General features: G+C 44.1%; 1 protein-coding gene and 1 non-coding gene across 4 annotated transcripts in view; both read right to left on the reverse strand.

Moving 5' to 3' along the window:
• The window catches only part of Pacsin2 (protein kinase C and casein kinase substrate in neurons 2), a 94,724-nt gene that overhangs the window by 54,345 nt on the left and 23,563 nt on the right, over window positions 1–16,816 (reverse strand). The window contains exon 1 of one of the 3 annotated variants that reach the window (XM_090328855.1): window positions 7,974–8,035. The exons of the other annotated variants lie outside the window; for them this stretch is intronic. The gene's annotated coding sequence lies outside the window, so the exon portion shown is untranslated. Of the gene's footprint in view, window positions 1–7,973; window positions 8,036–16,816 lie in introns of those variants that run through there. 3 annotated transcript variants of the gene reach the window in all.
• LOC150067654 (small nucleolar RNA U13) lies at window positions 1,767–1,870 on the reverse strand. Its single transcript, XR_016534676.1, has one exon. It is a non-coding gene; the product is annotated as a small nucleolar RNA U13 (small nucleolar RNA).

Genomic DNA, 16,816 nt, shown 5'->3' on the forward strand with positions numbered 1-16,816 from the left:
AGGGTATAAAGCTAAAATTGTCTTGGACTATCTTAGTCCTACTATTGCAATTTTTGTATCTGACCTCACATTGCAGTGCAGAGGCAAATGTCTGCACTGTCACTAAACTCAGCCAATCTGCAATCTCCACAGCCCAAAAGCTAACAATGCTAGGACATGTGAAAGGTGAAGGAAGATTCTGCAGTTCTGCTGGAGCCCATCTACCTGCTGTTATCCCAGGTCTCTGGTAAATGGACAGACGACCCTCCTTTATTCACTCCAATTTGCACAGAAGAAACTGTTTCCTTACTGTAAATCTCTGTTATTTTATGTCAACAGCAACCATTACTTGTCTATGCCATTGAAAACTCAAAGAAAAACCTTTCATGGCTGAGAGTTTGGCCTAGTGGTAGAGGACTTGCCTAGCATGCGAGAAGGCCCAGGTTCAATTCCTCGGTACCACATACATAGAAAAAGCCAGAGTGGTGCTGTGGCTCAAGTGGTACAGCGCTAGCCTTGAGAAAGCCCGAAGCCCAAGGACAGTGCTCAGGCCCTGAGTTCAAACCCAGGACTGGCAAAAACAAAAAACAAAAAAAAACCCAAACCTTTCAGTATTCTGTGTTTCACCATGAGCTACTTGCCTAATTGGCATTTCTAGTGACTTTTGTAAGGGAGAACCATCATATTTCTATGATGACAAAATGCTTAATTATCATACTTCCCCCACCAAGCTCTCTGAGAAGCACTGAGGAAAGTATGTTGGTTAAGATCTCGACTTCAACTGGGTGCCAGTGGCTCAGGCCTGTAATCCTAGCTAGTAGGAGGGTGAGTCTCAGGATCGCGGTTCAAAGCCATACCAGGCACAAAAGTTCAGGACACTCATCTCCAATTAACCACCAGAAAATGGGAAGTGGAGCGAGGTGCAGTGGCTCACATCTGTAATCCTAGCTCTTCAGGAGGATCTGAGGATCAAGGTTCAAAGCCAGCCAGTGTACTAAAGAACCTGAGACTTTTATCTCCAATTAACCTCTAGAAAACGAGAAGTGGGGCTTGGCTCAAGGGCAGTGCGGTAGCCTTAAGCTGAAGAGCCCCAGGCTGAGTTCAAGCCTCATGACCCACCAAAAAAAAAAAATGCTAGATCAGCTGCTCAAGAAATGTCCTATATCACCAATGTTTGATATTTTCCTTAAAAATATTATTCAAGGGGGGGAGGAAAGTGGGGACAAAAACATGAGAAGAGGAATCAATGTGTGAGAAGGAATGCACCTTCTATCTGGCGAATATTAACTGTAACCCCTCTATACATTAAAATACAATTTAAAAAATATTCAAAAAAGCAAATGATATTAACACAAAAGTTACTATATACATACATATGACTGTATATATACACACCTATGATATACATACACATACACACACACACACACACACCAATTGCTTATAAATACATTCTAAAACACTGTCTAAGGACAGAAAGCTTGCTAAGCTCTGGGGATAAGAGAGGTCAAGTCCCACGGGGAGGAGGGTCACAGGTAAGACAGGGCACACAGATGAGACTCACAGGATGACAGGTGACGCTAGAGCAGCCTAGGAACTGCAGTATGGAGTAGGCCTGGACCAAGGCAGACTAAAAACTGCACCACCACTGCTGGAAACTAAAAACAGACCAAAGCCAACTACTGCAAAGATGCTTTCTACAGATTAGCATTCAACACCATAAGTAGCATTCTTACATGTAAAAGGCTGACAAGTTGAACTTATTTTTTTTTCTTTTTTTTTTTCCACATCAGCCAGGTAATATGCTCATGTTATAACAAGGTTTAGAGGGAGGCACATGGCATGCAAGCCTGTGAGAACACAAACATCATGCTTATAGCTGGAAAAGGATCTTTATCTCATTTTTTGGTTGGTTGTGGGGCCTGAACCCTGGGCCTGGGCATTGTCCCTGAGCTCTTCAGCTCAAGGCTACTGCCCTACCCCTTGAGCCACAGCGCCACTTCCCGTTTTCTGGTAGTTAATTGGAGATAAGAGTCTCAGGAACTTTAGTGCCCAGGCTGGCTTTGAATCAAAATCCTCAGATCTCAGCCTCCTGAGTAGCTAGGATGATAGGCGAGAACTACTGGTGTTGCTGGCTCTGAGCTTATTTTAAGATGTATGTTTTTGAGTGGAAAACAAAATGCTATGTATCAACATGTGAATTCTTTCTCTCAGTGATGAATGAAAGTGTCCTGTGTGTCAGATACACATAAGGCATGTAGGTCCAGGGCGATCTGAAGTGACTAAATTCCAGCCAGCAATCCAGAGGATGTCAGATGACATAAAGCTAAACCGGTAAGTGGCAGACAGTGTTAAGGGTTGAAGTTTGCATGAAGCCAGATGGGGACAGAGAGTAACTGGGTCTACCTGCACAGGTGGTCAGGGAAAGCTGCCCTTTCTATGCCTCTGGAGCTCCAGTTACAACCTTGCTGTTTCCTTAAGGGCACTCAGTTTCTCCTGCCAAATTAGATCTTCCTATACCAGCTGGTTCTTAAGTACCCTGATTTGAGGGGAAGTGGGATCCAGAGGGAAAAATCAGGAGAAAATGAGGGAAGAGGTGACACTGTTACCTGAGTTAAGCAACTGTAACCCTTCTGTATATCATCTTTACAATAACAATTTAAAAAAATAGAAAAAGAGGGCCAGGAGTTTGGCCTAATGGTAGAGTGCTTACCTAACATACATGAAGACCCGGGTTCAATTCCTCGGTACCATGTACATAGAAAAAATGCCAGAAATGGTGCTGTGGCTCAAGTGATAGAGCTCTAGCCTTGAAAAACCCAAGAACAGTGCTCAGGCCCTGAGCCCAAGCCCAGGACTGGCAAAAAAAAAAAAAAAGAAAAAAAGAAAAAGAAAAAGAAAAAAAAGAACCAGGATTTTGTCTTGCTCATCACTAAATCGCCAACACAATGCAATAGGCACACAACACTCATGTCTGGAATGAACAAATCCAGGTCTGCACACACATGGCCCACATAGTGGTTATAATGTGCTTCTGTCCTGTGCAGGAGAGCAAACAAGACATATCTTTAGTAGACTGTCCTGTGGAAATGGAAAAGTTAAATAAAATCACACATGCATTAGTGAGCTGAAGAGAAATAAGACACCAAAATAGCACATTTAAAGAAGAAGCCTAAGCCGGGAGCCAAGGCTCACACCTATAATCCTAGCTACTCAAGAGGCTGAGATATGAAGATCAAGGTACAAAGCCAGCCCGGGCACAAAAGGACCTGAGACACCCCCCTCCCCTATCAATCTCCAATTAACCTCTAGAAAACTGGAAGTAGGGCTTGGCTAAAGGGTAGGTCAGTAGCTTGAGCTAAAGAGCTCAGTGACAGTGCCCAGGCTGAGTTCAAGCCCCATGACCGCCTCCCGCCCCAGGAAAAAAAAAGAAGCCCTCGGTATAAGTTGACAGGTCAGCTTTCTTTCCAAAGTAACAGAAACACAGAGAAATACAAACCTGACTGATTTGAGAGAAATAATGAAGTTTGACGTACATGTAACAAGGTTCCAAAAGGGAAAACAAAACAAAACAGTATTTAGAGATAATTTTTCAGAATGTTAAAAAGACACTGAGCCACAGATCAAGGAAGCCTAGTAAACCCACACCAAGATTGGGGGGGTGGGGGGAGGCGGGGGTCCTCACCAAGGCAAATTAAGTTAAGCTACACAACTTCTAAAATACAGAAAATATCATTAACATAAAGAGAAGAAAATCTTCAGATCACAGCTGGACTGAGAGCAAAAGAGAAAGCCAGAAAGCACTAGACTATGCATTCAGCTTCCTGATCAACAGTAAGAATTCTACAGCCAACAAAAGTGGTGTGTGGGGAGTGCACAGTGCCTCACATCCATAATCCTAGCTACTCAGGAGGCTGAGACCTGTAGAAACAAGCCAGGGCAGCAAAGTCCTTGAGACTATCTCCTATTAATCAGCAACATGATGGGCTTGAGGTATGGCTCAAGTGGTAGCTTTGAAAGTCTTTACCCCTTTGCCCTGTGATTCTTTGGGAGCAAGAATTTAATCTCCAGCATCTGTAGATTCCAGGATCTACCATTCCAGTGTCTACAACTCTGATGTAAATCAACAGAGCACGCAAAAAAATTTTTTAAATAAATTGAATGCATGCATGCATGCACACACTGAGTGGACAGCCAGCATTCAGGCCGACTGTCCCTTCAGGTGATGACTGAATGGATGCCTGCCCTTCCATCCTGAAAGGTGAGGGGCTTTTTTTAGTCTTGCTCTTTCAACGTGACAACCTCTGCCATCACAAATACAAACTCAATGGCCTTAACAACTCATTGGATATACCCAAGAATATATTTAATGCTTTTGTTGCGGGGGTACGGGGGGGGGGGCGGGTAAGGGAAGGTGGTGGTGGTATTAGTCTGAACTCAGAACCTCACCTTGCTAAGCTGGTCCTTTATCACTTGAGCCACACCTCCAGCCGGGATGTTTCCTGGGTATTTTGGAGATGGAATCTAGTATAGCTTTTGGCTCAAGCTGACCTTGAACCATGCTTTCATAAATATCTATGTATTTGTGTCCGAAACACAAGGATTATACTCCAAATACTTCAGACAATAAAAGGTAAGTGGTATTCTGCGAACCTCCCCAGGGCACTGTTGATGCCTCTGGACAGACAGTGGGGGTCACCTTGAGATCCAAGTGTAGTCCTCCACTGTTCTCAACTCACCACTATTTATACCTGAACTTCAGAAGGATTTTTTTGTTTTTGTGCTAGTCCTGGGACTAGAACTCAGGGCCTGGGTGCTGTCCCAGGCTTTAGTGTTCCAGGCTAGCACTCTACCACTTGAGCCACAGCTCCACTTCCAGGTTTTCTGTCTGTCTGGTGGTTAATTGAAGACTCCACAGACTTTCCTGCCAGGCTGGCTTTGAATCATGACCCTTAGATCTCAGCCTTCTGATAACTAAGATGATAGGTATGAACCATTGGCATGCAATTAAATTCAATTTTTAGCAGAAACTTTTGGGGATTTCTTGGTGCTAAGGGTGAAACCCAGGGCTTCACATATACTAAGACCACCAAGATTACCTACTTAGGTTGCCCAACAGAAAGTATTTTGTAAAGATCTAGGGAACTGTAGTTCAATTTTATGTTTATGAATTGAATAATTTCCTTCTTTATTTACATTACCTTATGTTGATGTCTCTTAGAGAGAGCAAAACCTGTTTAGTCACCTCCTGTCTTAAAATTTGCCTGTGCTCCCTGGCAAGGACTGAGAAATAGGAGCTAAGGGATTTTCCTTTCATATTCTTTTTGGTTTTTTTTGCCAATCGTGGTGCTTTAACTCAGGGCCTGAGCACTGTCCTTGGACTGTTTTTGGCTAATGCTCTACCACTTGAGCCACAGCATCACTTCCAGCTTTATTCTATGTATATGATACCAAGGAATCGAACCTGGGTCTTCATGCACTCTAGGCAAGCACTCTACCACTAGGCCAAACTCCCAGCCCCTCCTTTCATATTCTTAAGAATCCATTTCAAAGAGGACCTGAGTCTGTCTTTTACTAGCTGTATTCTATCATTTATTAAGTTTGGCGTTCTCAGCTACAGACAATCACATATTGAGGCTCACTTTGGTGGATATCTAACTTAGGGGAGAAACAGGAAAAACAATGGAGAATGCTTCATATTTAAACAGCATCTCGCAAAAGCAGGAATAACGATGCTCTTTGCACTTACAATGCACTTTATTATACAGTATATTACTCATTATACATCTGTGCCAAATAGTCCTCAGAGAAACTGTTTGAAAATTAAATAAATTAAAATGAAGTTATCAGAAGTAAAAGCTACGAGCGGGGCCGGAGCGAGCGGGGCCAGAAAGAGAAGGGGGCCAAAAAAAAAAAAAAAAAGAAGTAAAAGCTACTTAGCCAAGTACTATTAACCTTGAGATAATAATACAGAGAAGCAGATTCTATCATGAAAGGGTGATGACCTAGAAAAAAAAAAAGAGACCTGAATTCCAGACTCACTCGGCTGACAAGTCATATAATCTTGGACAAGTCACTTCATTTGTCTCAGTTCCTTTGTGAAAATGAAAGGCCCAGAACATGTCCATTCCAAGAGTGACTACAACTCTAAATTTCAAGTTCCAATCTTTTTTTTTTTTTTTTTTTTGCCAGTCCTGGGCTTGAGCTCAGGGCCTGTGCACTGTCCTTGGACTTTTTCAAGGCTAGAGCTCTACCACTTGAGCCTCAGCACCACTTCTGGCTTTTTTTCTATATATATGTGGTACCGAGGAATCGAACCTGGGTTGTCGTGCATGCTAAGCAAGCACTCTACCACTAGGCCAAACTCCCTGCCCCATGCTCCAATCTTTTAAATCATGCCACCAAATGTGAAACTGCACTCACACAAGAACAAAAGTCACAAAAACATGAAAAGGGGTATCAAGGTTGGAGAAGTAATGCACACACTATCTGACGAATGTAACTCTAATCCCTCTATACATTATCCCAACAATTAAAAAAAAAAATCAAAAGATTTGCCACGTGTAAAAAGCAAGAAAAAACAAAGAAAGGAAAGGTTTTAGTTTTACTCACTGGCATAAATCTTACACCTGCAAAAGAAACTTTGGATTGACTTTAATGAAACCTCTATTATTTTGCTAAAAGTAGCATTTAAAGTTCATCCAGAATGAACTTTAAATTTAGTAAATATGTTTTGGTTAGGAAGCATAGGGTTTGAGAAAATAGCCATTTAAATCAACCAGAACAAAACCATGTGCCTGAGGAGGTCTCAGACATGCACTGAACTTCGTAAGTTTCTAGAAACGTTTCCTGTGAGGCCTTAAGTATCAGACATACACAAATCACAGTAGGTACTGCCTTAAGAAAGCCTGCTTCAGTGTGACCCAAACTGGACAGGCAGGGCATTTTTTGGCAAATAAGACACTGCCTGGCTAATGTTCATGGCAATAGGTAATCTAGTGACTACCATTCACTTAGTAAGGGTAGTAAGTATTAAGTATCAGACTTTTGTCCGCTACCCTCATCCCCCTCAAACTTTTTTTTTTTTGAAGTCTTCTAATTAGAATTATGGTACTAAAAAACTCAAGGAATGAATCATAATTTTTCAATTCCAGAAAATGAATTCTAAGATATAATTTCAAATGTATATATAGGCTGTTCAGTAATTAAAACAAACTTTACATTTCAATACCCAATACGAATATAAATAAGCTTTCTGGTGACAGCTCTCACATGGGGACAAGGGCACAAGGTCTGGGAAGAGAAATAAGAAAGCGCTGACTCAGGAGGGGGATAGGCAGGGGGGGTCTGGGTAGGAGACCTGGGGCCCGCAGGCTAACTGCAAGGAGGCTAGGAAGAGGTGAAGAAACAGCAATTACAGTCAACTAGAAAGGCTCACTGGTTCATTTTCTCTCCAAATTTCATTTATATCTATAGATCAGATCTGGCTTCTCAGAAAGGAAATAACAGCAGGTAATAAACACAATGTCTTAGAACAGGGGAGTAGAAAACAACCCTCTATTAACAGTTAACTTGAGTAACTCATTAGCTATCCAGTGAGAAAGAAAATTCAGCTAGAGGTACTTGGACTGGTCTGACATAGCAGAGCAAAGTTTCAAAGTTATTCTATTTTGAGAGGAAGCATGCACATGTTCTAAAACCAGAGTTAAGAATTGTAAAAACACAAGCCTTTATCTGTTCAGGGGAAAAATCTATTCACCAGGAAAAAAAAAAATCCAAGACTCACTGCCATTTTCCCAATGCATGCTGAATAAAACATTTCACACTGGTTAACATCAAACTGTCCGAATAGTTCCATCAAGGAGCTCTAAAACGGGTTGGACTTGCTGACAAGAGGAGATTGCTGTTAAATCAATCACTCACTCAAGAAAAGCAAAAACAAAACCCTATGAAATTGTACTTTCAAGAAGGTCTAGCATAAAGAGCACACTCACGATATGTCACACGCTGCTTTAGCTGCCTAGCTCTGCAGATCTGCTTCTGTACCTGCCTCTTTCCAGCCCTGCTGTGAGGCTGACCTCCGTCTCCCGGCCGAACTCTCGCTGCACATTTCATCATTTCCTGTTGGCTGCTGAGATAAGGTCATTCCCGTCCACGCCTGCATTCACTGTACAGGCACCAGGTTCGGACGGCCTGGCTGGCTCCTGCCTTCCTAGCAGAGATCACAGAAGATCTCTTTTTTTCAGAAAGTGGTCCCAGAAATCACAGTTTTTTCACAGAAAATCAGGGAGAAGAAGTCTGACAACAAGATTCATAGTATATAGTACATGATAGTGTCAGATGATCATCCTGTATTTGTATCCTTCTACTTAGGAGAGGAAAAAAAAGACATGTCTGTATCTTCCAAGCCAGGAGTCGTGACCCCCACAGTGAGTGGAATTGCTTGCAGTGGGCTAATTTGGTATTTGAGTTCTGCATATAGAACTCAATTTCTATCTGTGCTGCATAAACCAAAGCAAAGTAACTTCATAGTAACTTATTAGTGGAGGAAGAATGGGATGCCTGATTGTCTGACCTAGGAAACAGTGCTGCAGACACTGGAGCCCTGGAGATTATCTCTGTCTCTGTCTCTCTCTCTCTCTCAGCAGTGCAACTGTCTCCAAAGAAGTAAGGCATGCAGATATACAAATATGATTATTTAGGAGTAATCACTGAGCTGAAGTGGTCTGAAAGTAAAGGAAAAGCAACAAGAATAAGTTCAGGTGAGGAGGAAGAGATCCTCTTCCCTAATTCTAGCACAAGAATACATGATGTTATGTAACTGTAATCCCTCTGCACAACACCTCTACAAAAATAAAAACATATATTAAAAAAAATACATGGTGTATGAGTCCTAGAGAGCTTCTAAGTATGTTCTGATTCTTCAATGGATTGTACATGCACTTTGCACATGAAAATTCACCTGATATGATCTGTGCACTTTTATACATGTACATTACTTGTCAACAAAAGATTTTTTTGAAACATAAAACAACATAAAATTATTACAAATGTAGGGCTGGGAGTTTGGCCTAGTGGTAGAGTGCTTGCCTAGCATGCACGAAGGCCTAGGTTCAATTCCTTGGTACCACATACACAAAAAAAGCCGGAAGTGGTGCTGAGGCTCAAGTGCTAGAGCTCTAGCCTTGAAAAAATTCTAGGACAGTGCTCAGGCACTGAGTTTAAGCCCCAGGACTTGCAAAAAAATTACAAATGTCATAAGAAAGAATAAATATTAAAATCAAGCTGCAGCCGGTGCCAGTGCTTCATGCCCTATAAGCTACTCTGGGCTTCCCCCTCTCACTTGGCTTTTTCCACTCATGGCTGGTACTATCAATTGAGCCACAGCTTCACTTCTAGCTTTTTTTTCCCTGGTTATTCTGAAGATAAGAGTCTCACAGAGCTGGTGGCTCACGCCTGTAATCCTAACTACTCAGGAGGCTGAGATCTGAGGATCTTGGTTCAAAGCCAGCCCAGGCATGAAAGACTGACTCTTATCTCTAATTAATCAGCAGAAAACTGGAAGTGGCAATGTGGCTCAAGTGGTAGCCTTGAGCTGAAGAGTGCAGGGACAGTGCCCAGGCCCACAGTTCAAGCCCAACAACAACAGCAACAACAACAAAAAGTGTCTCCGATTTATTTGCTTCCAACTACAATCCTCAAATTATAGGCATGAGCCACTTGTGCCCTATTTTAGGGCTCCTGGTTGTAGAAGGGTGACAAATGCAACAAAGCACCTTCATAGTTTCTCTCTCTCTCTATCTCTCTCTCTATCTCTCTCTCTCTCTCTCTCTCTCTCTCTCTCTCTCTCTCTCTCTCTCTCTCTCTCTCCCTCCCTCCTTCCCTCCCTCCCTCCCTCCCTCTCTCCGTCACTCCGTCTCTCCCTCTCTCCCCTTCCCACTCTTTCTTTTTTCTTGGTGGTGCTTAAGTTCTAACCCATGAAAACACTCTACTACTAGGTGACACGGATTCTGTGTCTTTATAATTCCAACAAACACTGGCTTCCAGATAAACATTTATCTAGTGCTTACTTTATTTCTGGTTAATCATGAGAACAGACCTGTGGAGACAGGTACTATCAGCTCCAATTTCCAAGCAAGGTAACCCAGGCAGAGTAACTTGCCCAGTGTCTCACAGCGAGTTCATGGAGAGGCAGGACTTGAACCCAGTTCATCTCCAAAGCTCCAGCCATACCCCACACACCCTTGGCTTCCCTGAAGGATCTGAACTGGGTGTTAGACAGACCTGATGCTTAATTAAAAAAAAAAAGTATGGGTTGGAGATATGGTGGTAGAGTGCCAGCAATATGCAAAAAAAAAAAAAAGCAAGTCCTGATCTCCAATAACAAAATGCAAGTGGTCATAGGACCTGAAGGAATGAGAGAACTTCTCATGGGTACAGGGGATGCCACTCTCCCCACTAACAGCACCAGCCACTGTACCAGTGGACTTCAGGCAAGGAAAGAGGCCTCTGGCACCAGATGTGACTGGCTCAGGCTGAAGGTGTGTGGCTCAGGGGTGGAACACTGACAAAGGCACAAGGTCCTGGTTCCCATCCCCAGCATCACAGAAAAGCGGCTCTCCTGCTCTGAGAGGGGCGCCTCCCCATCTCTGGGCCGTGCTGGGGCAGAAACACCATTCTAGAAACCTACCTCCTTCCAGAATTCTGGCACGAAGTGCCTCAGGGACAGACACGGATCTGGATCTGGTTCCTGCCGCAGTGCTTAGGGACTTAACGCCTCCCAGCTGAAGAAGCCAAAGGCCCTGCCTTGGATTGGCCCACAGGCACATGGTAAATACAGTGTAAATAAAGAATAATGGTGTGTCCCGTGTATGGAGGGACAGAGTGAGAAGGGCAGCAGCAATGCTGTGTGTGGAGTCAGGGCCAGGAGCCAGTGGCTTCTCAAGGGCCCAGGGATGGATCTATAAGAGCTGGCCACCAACCACTCAGACCATGTAGATTAAGGTAGGAAAAAGCTCAAGAATGGATCAAATTAACGACTGGTGCTGTTTACCCTGCCCTCTGCCAGGGGCTGAAGGGCACAGCAGATATCACACAGGAATTCTTCCAAATTCTTCTGGTAGCGACTTGAGCCAACAGAACCATTAACTCTGACTGCATCTGATACTTGGGACAAGGATGCGATGATGTCTTTTGTTATGACGATCACATTGAGAAATAAACGAGGCTCACAAGATGTTTTCAAGGACTCCTACGGTCAGTGCCACTAACCGGGTTTACAGGAAGGATGACCACAGACAGGTTCAGCAACCCGCTCAAGGTCACCTACCTAATAAACCCAGGTCCCCACAGCACTGTCAACGCTGACCCTCTTCCTACCTCACGCCTTCCACTAAACTAAGTTTATGAGGAATCTTCGAGGTTTGCCCATAGCTTGTTTTATATGGAAAAGAACCAATTCCCCACAATTCCTCTACTGCTCTATCCTTGCTCCCAACCACTGTGACTTCATCTAAAAAGACAATTTTATGGAGATATAATTCATGTACCACACTATGCCCCACTAAAAGTACAATTCAATGGTATTTACTACCATCACAGATGCATACAACCATAATCACCATCAATTTCCGTACATTCTTACCGCCTTACAAAGAAGCCTGGGTACGGGTGTGTACGCATGCACGCCAGTACTCAGGCTTCAGTTCAGAGCCTTGGGCTTCCTCCTGGCTTTTTCACACAAGGCTAGCACTCTACCACTTGAGCTCTAGCTTCAGTTCCACTTTTTGCTGTTAATTGAAGGTAAGAGTCTTAGGCTTTTTTGCCCAGACTGGGCTGGATCTTCAGACCCTCACATTCTCAGATCTCAGACTCCTGCAGGATTACAGGCCTGAGCCACTGGTGCATGACTAAATCTATTATTCTTTCTTTGGGTGTGTGTGCTGGTCCTGGGGCTTGAACTCAGAGCTTGGTCACTATCACAGAGTTTCTTTTGCTCAAGTCTAAAACTCTACCACTTGATGCACAGCTCCACTTCTCACTTTTTCTGTGATCAATTGGTGATAAAAGTTTCACAGAAGCCAGGAGCAGTGGCTTACACCTGTAATCCTAGCTACACAAGAGGCAGAGATCTAAGGATAATGGTTCAAAGCCAGCATGGGCACTAAAGTCCGTGAGACTCTTATCTCCAATTAACCACCAGAAAACCAGAAGTAGCACTGTGGCTAAAAGGGTGGGGCAGTAGCCTTGAGCTGAAGAGCTCAGGAAGAGTGCAGAGTTCAAACCCTATATATTTAAGCAGAGCTTTAAGGGAAAAAAAAAAAACAAGAACTAGGGATAGAATCCAGGCCTGAGAGCCTGCTAAGCAAGTGCTCTGTTACTATTTTATGATCCCAACACAGACTTTTACACCTACACTGAGGGTGTTGAAACTAAATGATAGTACATGCACACACACACACGGCCTGGAAAGCACATGGCCTACAGAAAAGTTTCTATATGTTAGCCACTGAGACCATTCCCTGGGCATGATGGCACAGTACTACAGAGGAAGCTGAGGCAGGAAGATTTTGAGTTTGAAGACACCCTGGGCTACACAGCAAATATAGAGCAGGAGTTCTGACCATTGTGCCAGGGCTTAGATACAGGACAGAAAAGATAAGCAAGCCCACTGGTCAGTACCCTAAATGAGTTCTACCTACCAAGCCTGAGCATACCACCCCATAAGCCAACCTTAGAGACGATGCATGCATCCACATATCAGACCTGAACGAGGAAGGCCACAAGACTCAGCAGGGATTTGATTACTGACACGAGCCAGTATCTGCTGACAGGAAAATGAGAAACTGTGGTCTGTATGTGAGGGCTATCTTTGTGCCCATTTGGCCTGTTCATGATCATGCCCAGATAGTCAAATATGCTGTATGTTTCTACAGGTTTGTTTTGGTTTTTTGTCGTTTTTTTTTGACCAGATGAACATTTTGATTGGTAGACTGAAGATCCCCCCCGCTCAGTGTGGGCAGGCCTTGCCCAATCAAGCTGAAGATCTGAACGGATCAAAATCACCAAGGATATGGCCATGTCCACCTTCCAGCTTTCAGCCTAGACCCCTGACACAGTCTCTCTTGGTTTCCAGTCAGCCCATGCTGCATATTTCGACTTGCCAGACTCCATAGATGCATGAGTCAATTTTTTGTAATAAATCTATGTATACACATACAGCGTACACACACACACACACACACACACACACACACACACACACACACACACACACACACACACACACATATCCTACTGGTTCTATTTCTCTGTAGAACTCTAATACAATGCACATAACAGGAAGTTATTCAGCACTAAACATGAAAAAGCAATTTGCGGATTACTCACAATTCTTACTTTAGAAAGCTCATAAACAAAAATAATACAACATATAAGTTATACATATATGTGTGTATAACTACTCTTTAAAGCAAGGGGATCATGGAAGATTCTAGACTATTTACCACTAGCAGGTCACATTTAATTGTTCTTCTGGATGATTTCTCTCTCAAACAGAGAGGCTGGCTCCCAAGGCACCTATTATGCTTCAAAATCTACATGTGTACCTTGTTATTTAATGCAAATTTCAAGTTATCTAATAAAAGTTTTCCAAATTAGAGGTGGATGTGAGAAATGTCATCTATAAGAGACTCAAAGCATTCAGACAGGCAGCTCAAAAACAGAGCCGCATGGAGATGGTGCCTTCATGCCAGCATACTATGGTCCCACCCTGGCCACATGGTTTTCCAGGCTAGTCTCCAAGTGCCACCTGACCTGAGGGCCCACAAACTTGGAACCTTTCAGCCTTCACTTCCTCTCATTGTGAGATCATTCATCCACTTACTTTGCATGTAAAAGAGAGATATGAAAACTACTTCTGTCCCAATTTTTTAACAACACTGACTATCTAACCTGCCAGGCTGACCTCCCTGCTGCTGGCCCTCAACTCCAAACACTCCTAATACTCAAAACCCTCAAATCCTAACACTCCTAGACAAAAGTCTTCTTGGCCATTTGGAGATCGATTATCACTTTAATAGTTCTCTTCCCATCCCAACCACAAAAGGGCCTAGTTCCCACCAGGTGAGACAGGCAGCCAACCACCCATGACAGTCAGAGGCCTCAGGGTTGACACCATTACCTGATCTGGACAGCAGGAGCCACATGGAGCAGCCCAAGCTGCTCCTTCTGCCAAGACCCCAGTATCACCTGGGGACTCACAATCTGAGTGTTGGCCTTCCAGTGTCACGCCAACAATAGCCACTTACATCTGTGTTTTGATAAATATTTCTATATTGATGTAGGTTTGTTTTATTTAGATTTTTATTAGAATTAACTACATAATTTTACTGCATGCCTTGTAGACATAGGTTAATATGGTCATGTAACGTTAACTGAGCCTTTACTGTATGCCATACTGTCCTAAGCACTTTACAGGAAATGCCAATTCAGTCCTACTTCAACTCTATACAGTGGTGCTATTGTCCTACTAGTTTTATAGATGAGAACACTATGGCTCAGGCGACTGAATTATTTGGCTAAAGACAGAGAGAATGAGTGGCATGGGGCCTCATGCCCTGTGCCAGAGCTTTTCTTTGGCTGACACAATTCCTTGTTGATAGGTTATCCTGGTACTTCTGGGATAAACTCTATTTGATCAAGAATTAATCTTTTAATATACTGCTTCATTATTTAAATTTAGAAATGCCCTTAGAAGTATATATATGTATAATATATATATATATGCATGAAACATACAAACTGGCATATCTTTTTCTCTAGAGCATGAAGCTCTGGCAGGAGAGCACCCCAAGGTGAATCACAGAGAGATCTGCACCACCACAGGGGAGAGTCAAGAGCTCATCCCAGTTCCCTTGTCCAGACGAGGGCTGGAGCTCAGTGGCACAGGGCTCCCAGATCAGCGTCCTGCTTACCACGGTGGAGCCCTGGGCAGGCCAGCAAGCACAGGGACATCTGGAGCTGTGTACTGAATACACCAGCCTGCTCTGTCTCGGGCCCACCTTTCTTGGAGGAAGCTCTTGCTGGGAAAGTGCAGCGCATAGGCCAACACGGTCAGCAAGAAGGCGATGACTCCATGGACTCTCCTAGCCGGGGCTACCAAAGAGAAGACAACGAGGACAGCTAGGGAGAGCAGGCATGTAGGCTGAAGGACTGGGCCTTATCCCTGGCAGCTGGTCAGCTCCTCAGGACCCTCCTGGTAGACTCTGCGGTCCCAATCTTTACCCCGGCCCCCACCACACTGGAACAGGAGACTGGCATCCTCCAAGGTTCTGCTGTGCTCCAAGTGCCCAGTCCCACTTGCTTCTTTTTTCGAGACGCTGTTGAGGAGGGCCGCCCCCGGGGCACTGCCCACCAGACCCTCCTAAGAAGGGACTACCTCCCTCTAGCATATGCGCACACATTGTGTCAGCTGGTTTTAGCCTCTTCTGCTTCTGCACTACATCACATTCTAGAACCTCAAGGACTCATGCCAGAGTCCACATTATTGCCTCCACCTGAAGCCATCTCGATAGACTCTAGCGCCTCATTCCACTCCACCAGTGCAAAGGATGCATCAAGGTCATTTTTAAAATTTAATTAATTTATTTATTTGGTCATGGGGCTTGAACTCTGGCCTGGGCACTGTCCCTAGAGCTTTTCAGCTCAAGGCTACCGCCCTACAGCAAGGTCATTTTGATCAAGTGTTGATCCCCACCCCATCTGAATCAGAAGACTTTAATTTCAAGGTCAACACCCCCCACCCCCAGCCCTGTTTGAGTCTCAGTCTAACAAACCCAAGCTGATTTCCCCTTTCTTGGAACTAACACAAGAGTAAGCACCAGACAAGAGGAAACAAAAAAGCAAGACGAGGAGCTACATTAGAGATTCTGAAAGAGGAAAACACTGGCTAGCAAAAGCCAACTTGCTCAACACAAAAGGAAAAGCAAGCCAGGCTCATCTCAGCAATGCTGCTGGTGTAAACCACAAAGTTCAACTGCAGCAGTGCCCAGCAGCTCTGGCAGACATCCCAGCTGGTTGGGAAACAGCAGCGACCACCCAGCTGCAAAAGCCACAAACAGGAGTCAAGGACAGCATTATACACTAAAAAATGACCATGGCTCCCTCTCCAGGCACGGCACTCTTCTAGCCCTGATCCCATGGCAGCACCTCACAACTTGACTGACCCTTCGTACCATATACTTATCTCCAGGCCACTCTGTCCTAAGTGTACAGGCCACAGAAACAGACCCCTGTTTGCATGAGTGACAGATGAAAAAGGAATGAGGAAACAATAAAACCCATGTGGGAGCAAGATGGTTTCAGTCATCCAGCTGAGAGCAACAGCAGGGGAAGTTAGTAGCTTCTGAGGAAGGGCTTTGCACTCCAACTTAAAAGATGAAAGGCTGTCAGGCACTGGTGGCTCACATCAGTAATCCTAGCTACTCAGGAGGCTGAGATCTGAGGATCACTGTTCAAAGCCAGTCTGTGAAACTCTTCAATTAACCAGCAGAAAATTGAAAGTGGCACTGTGGCTCAAGGGGTAGAGAGGTAGCCTTGAGCTGAAGAACTCATGGTCAGCACCCAGACCCACAGTTAAAGCCCCATGATTGGGGGGGGGGGGGGAAGATCGACCAAAGAACATTCTAGAAAGAGAGAACCACCTATGCCATGTCCCTGAGGGGCAGAAGATGCAGAATCAACACCTGTCTCTCTACCCTTTCATATCCATCTTGGGAAAGTCTTCCTGAAGCACAGATCTAGTCTTTCCCTACTCTTCTGCCTCCACATAACGTCT

Source organism: Megascapheus bottae, chromosome 2 (genome assembly GCF_031878675.1).
Source record: "Megascapheus bottae isolate mThoBot1 chromosome 2, mThoBot2.hap1, whole genome shotgun sequence".
In the NCBI taxonomy this organism is placed as follows: domain Eukaryota; kingdom Metazoa; phylum Chordata; class Mammalia; order Rodentia; family Geomyidae; genus Megascapheus; species Megascapheus bottae.